Source organism: Myotis davidii, unplaced genomic scaffold, assembly GCF_000327345.1.
Source record: "Myotis davidii unplaced genomic scaffold, ASM32734v1 scaffold467, whole genome shotgun sequence".
Classification (NCBI taxonomy): domain Eukaryota; kingdom Metazoa; phylum Chordata; class Mammalia; order Chiroptera; family Vespertilionidae; genus Myotis; species Myotis davidii.
In genome coordinates, this window is record NW_006297832.1 from 305,915 (window position 1) to 312,474 (window position 6,560).

Consider the following 6,560-nt stretch of genomic DNA (forward strand, 5'->3'; position numbering starts at 1 on the left):
TGATAGTGCTGTGGTTATTTTAGTCTTTGCAATTGCATTTTTTTTTCATCTTATAAATTCTTTATTATGATCCTTTGAGTTTTCTGGTGTCTCAATAATTCTGAACCATTCAAAGTACAATCTTTCCAGGCAAGGAACTTTCCTATCCACTCAAGGGAGAACCAAGATTATTAAGGTATCAATAGTGATTTTCTCCCTCGCTCTATAGGAGGTAAGAAAACATCATATCAAGAGAAAAGACACATATATCAAGTTAATGCTCAACAATGTATCACAGTGAAATGTGACTAGTGGGTCTTCAAAGAAAGAATATCCACATTTTAAAAACGAAATTCTTACTATGATATTTAATGGCCCAGTTTCAAGTTCTGTTCCTCTAATTCAAAATGCCCTCCTATGTCTTCCTCATTGAAATTAAAAAATATATATTTCAAGAAAATTATTCAAGTGACATTTAGGATTAAGCTCCTATATGAAATATTTCCTATGTAACACGACTGAATAATTTTTCTTTGTGTAGACATAAGAATAATGGCATTTAAAAGTTGACAGGGACTGTTGAGACACAATAATTGTGCTACTCTGATCCTGATTTCAGACTTGCAGGCTTGCACCTCACATTACATTTGTTTGTTGTGGACTGAGCACCGAGTGATAATAGAATTTCTGTGTAATTTATATATCTCGCAGAGCCAGCCAGTCTCTAAATCTTGCCAAGATGCACTCATTTGCAAGTACTGGTGCCCTCACCTTCCTTGCTGCTTGGCTTCCAAGCCTCCGGATCAAATCCTTAAAAGTTATTTTAATGTAACTTTATGTCATGCTATTTGCTTCCTTTAAATCCACTTTGGTTCCCCAATAGTCAGCACTTCTACAGCCTTAGGCAATATATTTTCCTAAAAGAGAACAATAGCCAACATTTTCTAAGCCTTTTGCGAGCACCTCATGACTATAAATTCATTATAATGGAGTAAGTGAACTCCTGCATGTTGTGTCCATATATACCCTCACAAAATATAAATGTGCTGATTAACACATAATACAAATGCTTTATGTCCCAAATAGCCACCCAGGGGAAAGAATGGGCCTGGATTATTGCTCAGCATTATGCAGGGGGAAAGAGGCATGCGTGTATAATTAAAAAGCTGCAAATGTCACTGACTTTGTGGTCAGGAGGCTCCTTAAAAAAAAATTCAAGCAGTTGTGTATTTTGTGACCTTGTCTACCTGCCAAAATAGAGAGGATTCAGAAAGAAACTGCTGAGTTGAGACAGAAAACGGATTTTGGGCACAGTGGTTTCTTTCTGGCACAGAAAGATCAATGCAATACAATTTTAGGGGTGTGAAATGGACACTATTCCAATTTTGTCTATTTTACTCTTAATGTACTACATTCTGAGAAGATTCTTAAGAAGGGCAAAAATCTGAGATCTGAGTCCTTTTTACAGTGACTCATCTGAGTATAGTGGCTCAAAAAGCAGGCATATAGGAGCCATACCAGTTGTGGTGAAATTTCAGCTCCACTGCTTCCTAAGTGTATACAGTGGGGCCTTGACTTACAAGTGTCCCGACTAACGAGTTTTTCGAGATATGAGCCATCTCTCAGCCGATTTTTTGCTTTGAGTTGCGAGCTAAAATTCGGGTTATGATCCAGTTTCAGATACCCCACTGCTAGTTGGTGCAGCGAACGTCACAGTGAACCCACAACATTAGCTCGGCATCACGTGTCTCACTCGTTCACTTTTGATTAGACATACAAGTAATTTGAGTTACGAGCTCCGTCATGGAACGAATTAAACTCGTAAGTCAAGGCCCCACTGTAGTCTTAGGAAGATAGTTAATGTCCTGGTAACTCATTTTCCTCATGTTTAAATTAGATATCATAATTTAAAATTAAAAAATCTTACCTTCTAGGATCTTTGTGAAAATAAAATAAGTTAATATATGCAAAAGTCTTAGAAAAGTGTCAGTCATATAGTAACCGTACCGCCAACCTGGGGATCTCTGTCCTCCGATATCCATATGTATCTGTACTCTTTTACAGTTTCTTCATAAAAACTTTCTCTAAATCTTTTTGCACATTAAAGGGAAGAAACCAAGTAAAGAATTAGTACTTTTCAGCACCATATGTGACAGGCATTATACTAGGTGAGTTGAATACTATACTTGTGAAAGCAATTATTATAACATTTTCTTACATATAGATGATGCCATTCCCTTTACAGGTGAAGAAACTGAAGTTTGGAGAAGGGGAGTGCTTAGACCAGTGTCCATGCTGTGTTTCATTTTCCTCTCAAAAAATGTGCTAGCTACTAGTTCTCAGTGTCCCCCCCCTCCCCCCCGCCAACCTGGGGATCTCTGTCCTCCGATATCCATATGTATCTGTACTCTCTACATATAGATGCCATTCCCTTTACAGGTGAAGAAACTGAAGTTTGGAGAAGGGGAGTGCTTAGACCAGTGTCCATGCTGTGTTTCATTTTCCTCTCAAAAAATTTTATAAAATTATAAATTTAACTTAATATTTTTAAGATATTTTCATAAAGCCATCTTGGTTGATTGTTTCAAAAAACTTAAGGTAGATACTGTTAATATATCATAATAGAGGAAGTATAATTCCCTTATATAGACAGTAAATTGCAGAAAAAAATGCAAAAGTATCTTAATTGTTTTGATGATTTTCATCCAAGTATTTTATAATGACAGGCAGGACTGAAGTACTAACCTTTTTCTAGAAAAATGTTCATTTTAGCAAGTAGCGCAGGCTCATGTTATAAAAGTCCAATCGAGAAGTTTTGAGCAGTAGTCAGTGGGAGCTGGCATATGAGAAGGAGAATTAGCCTCAGCACTGCCATCAGGTCCCACAGCCTACTTCCTGCCTCAGCTCTGCGTTGACTAGTCCTTATATACCAAGTTTAAGATGAATCACCTTTGACGAGATTAAAAATCACTTCTGTTGATACTAGAGTGAACACCCTATGGAATTAAAAGAACTAGGAATTCCAGGTCAACTCTGAAGATATAGGTAGAAAACTACAGAATGCTGGGGCAGAAGTGATGTTTTCTGCCTCTTTTTGTTTAAAGATTTCCACTTCTAGATCTCCAAGGATATGATTGAAATGGTTTTCCTCTAGCATATGGATGTCACAACTAGGGTAAGGGATTTATGAAAAATGTCAAGGTAAGATTTTCGATAAGTAAGACTTTGTTTTGCATATCACATACAATTAAACAAAGGCAGTATTTCTGTGGAAGTGTTTTAAAACACAGCTGGCAACCAAGGCGTGCTTCTACAAAATACAATGTGATGTTCACATAGAAGCAGCACTTGTTGCATTGAGGGGACTCCAAACTTTTGGAAATCTACCGGAAATCCCATTTATCAGAGCATCTCGACTAATACAGGGGTAGGCAAATGTAGGTTTATAATGGGGAGTACTCAAAAAACAGACTTTCTTCTTGTATTATTATTTATTTATTATGTATATAGAGTTAGGGTTATTTACTTATTAATCATTGTGTTATTTGCCTTATTATTATTGTTATTATTTTGTATCTTTACTTAGGATTTATCTTTTATATGATGATGGCTGCTAATTTAACCTTCTGTTGGTCACCCCTGTTGGCACATTTATCTCTCAGAATGAGAGAATAGAAAAATTGATAATCTAGATCTAATGTATGTCAATGAAAATAAATACCAGGAGTGATAAGATACAGTTATTATGACAGTGGTGTGGACTAACCATTTGTGTCCCTCTGTCCCCAGATTCATATGTTGACTTCCAAATGCCCAATGTGATAGTATACGGAGGGAAGGCCTTTGGGAGGGAATTATGTTATGAGGAAAGAGCCCTGATGAATGGGGTTAGTGCCCTTATAAAAGAGGACATGCTAGAGATGATTGCTCTCTGCTCTTTGCCACATGAGGATACACAGAAGCTGGCTATATGCAAACCGGGAAGCATGCCCTCATCAGCCACTGAACCTGCTGGCAACTGGATCCTGGACATTACAGCCTCCAGAACTGTGAGAAATGAGCTTAATTGTTTAAGCCACCCACTCTATGTACTTATTTATAACAGGCCAAACTAACTAAGACAGTCACCTTGAAGTTCTCAGTAACAAAATACAAAATAACATAAAAGAACAGAAGTAGTGAAAGCATAGTTCATGTGTGCTTTATTAGAGAATTTAAACATTGTGAATAAAGATATAGTCTCATGACTATCATCATCAACATTATCATCATCTGCTTATTGAACATCTAGTTTGTATAAATTACTTAAAAATATTAGCTCAAACATAAACACTAAAAGGACACAAAACTGCAGCATGTAAGTTATTTCCCCCATTCCACAGAGAAGGAATCTGAGACTCACAGATATTGTGAAGCACGTCCAAGTTTATATACATAAGAGCTGGGAATAGAAGCAAGTCCACATTGAGAGCCCTGGTATTTGCACTGTTAGAGTGCATGAGCTTCATAAATAGAAGCTTAACTAAGAGGGATTCTAAAATTACCGAAAAATTAAATTAGCCCCACATAGTAGCAATTATCCCAATACAATTGAAAAAATTTGCCAAAGCACACATCAAATGTGGTGGCATCCCTGAAAATTATGAGATGGATTTTATTCATGGAGGAAAGTATTGATAGAAAATGCCAGAAGTCTGGATTGAAGCCAGAGTCAGGATGAACTGAAGTTTGTAAAATATTACAACTAATTCACAGAAGTTATATATTTTTTTAAAATATATTTTATTGATTTTTTTACAGAGAGGAAGGGAGAGAGATAGAGAGAGTTAGAAACATCGATGAGAGAGAAACATCGATCAGCTGTCTCCGTTTTATTTTGATTAATAAGAAGAAAGAGAAAAGGTTAGGCCTTTTATTTGGAAAAAACTGCAATATAGCAGAAATAGAATAAAATGAGAAGGCAGAATGATAGAACAACAACAACTTTTGAATCTTCTCCTGCAAGAAAAATGCTAAAGGTTCAAAAGAGTAGCAATATATAAAAAAACTAAATTTAAATTCAAGGTAATTTGGATATTATAAGACAGTTCCAACTTGTTTTTAGTATTCAGATTCAAAGTTGTGCCAGATTGCCAAATGCATTTAAAGCTAAGAAAATGAAAATACTATTTTTGTTTAGCATAATGGAGGAAAAGGTCAAATATGACAAAATATTTTATTTCTAAGTTTATAGAAATAGAAAGTATTAAAAAATGGTATTTGGAAATGGGATGATAAAGTGGGGACAAAAATAATTTTTCAAATACCTGATAGATAGTTATAAGAAAGGCTCAGTGAATTTTAAATGATTCTCCCAAATAGTAGGAAAAAAATATATATAGAGATGGAATTTTTAGGAATGTGTAATGTTTTGTCAAAGCCTTTACCATAAGACAACTGAAAAAGTTTACACACCAAAATGGTATCCCTTGTGGAAGGAGTATGTATGTGTTTGATGTGGATTTATATCTTTTTACTTTATATACTTCCAAGTTCTTTCTACTTATTTTTCAATAAACAAAAACTAGGGATGATAGCTTTTTATAATTGAATAATCAGAAAAGGCATGGTGGATACATAGCAGTTTATTAGATATGTAACGCAATGGAGCAACAATGAAAAGGGGTATAAAAATTGGGAGAAAAATATTTCCAGGCAAAACAAAGAGCATGTGTAAAGGCCCTGGGGTTGGAGGGTGTTTGGTTTGTTTTAGGAATAGCAAGGAAAACAATATGGCTAGAGGGGAGTGACTGGGGATGGGGGGTGGGCAAGGAGACAGAAGGTAATAGAAGGCATGATTATAAGCTATTAACTTTCACTTGGAGACTGGAAGCCAGTGAAAATATTTGAAGAGAGAAGTGGATTGAACCAAGACATTTCCCCATAGGCTTATTGAAGTATAATTGATTTTATAAAATCATTTATTTAAAGTGTATAACTTGATACTTTGAGACACATATGTATTGTGAAACAATCACTACAATAAGCTCACTCAGGATGTTATGTTGAGAGTAGACAGAAACTAAAAACAAAGGTTCCATTTAGTAGACTACCACAGTTGTCTAAGTGAGCGAGTATAATGATTTGGACTAGGAAGAAAGCATTAAAGGTATGACTAGTGATAAGATTTTGGATATTTCACTAATAACCAACAACAACATTTACTAAAAATGGATGGAAGCCCTAAGTTAAGAAATAAAGCATCTTCCAGGATATTTTTGCTCTAGGCCAGTGGTCGGCAAACCACGGCTCGCAAGCCACATGCGGCTCTTTGGCCCCTTGAGTGTGGCCCTTCAACAAAAGACCATGTGCGGGCTCGCACGTACAGTGCGATTGAAACTTCATGGCCCATACCCAGAAGTCTGTATTTTGTGGAAGAGCCACACTCAAGCGGCAAAAGAGCCGCATGTGGCTCGCAAGCAGCAGTTTGCCGAACACTGGTCTAGACAATGAGAAGTTTTATTTTTGAGGACAGAACAAAAAATGCAGGCAAAACTTATTTGAGAGAATCAAGAAATTCATATTAAGTCAGGAACATAACA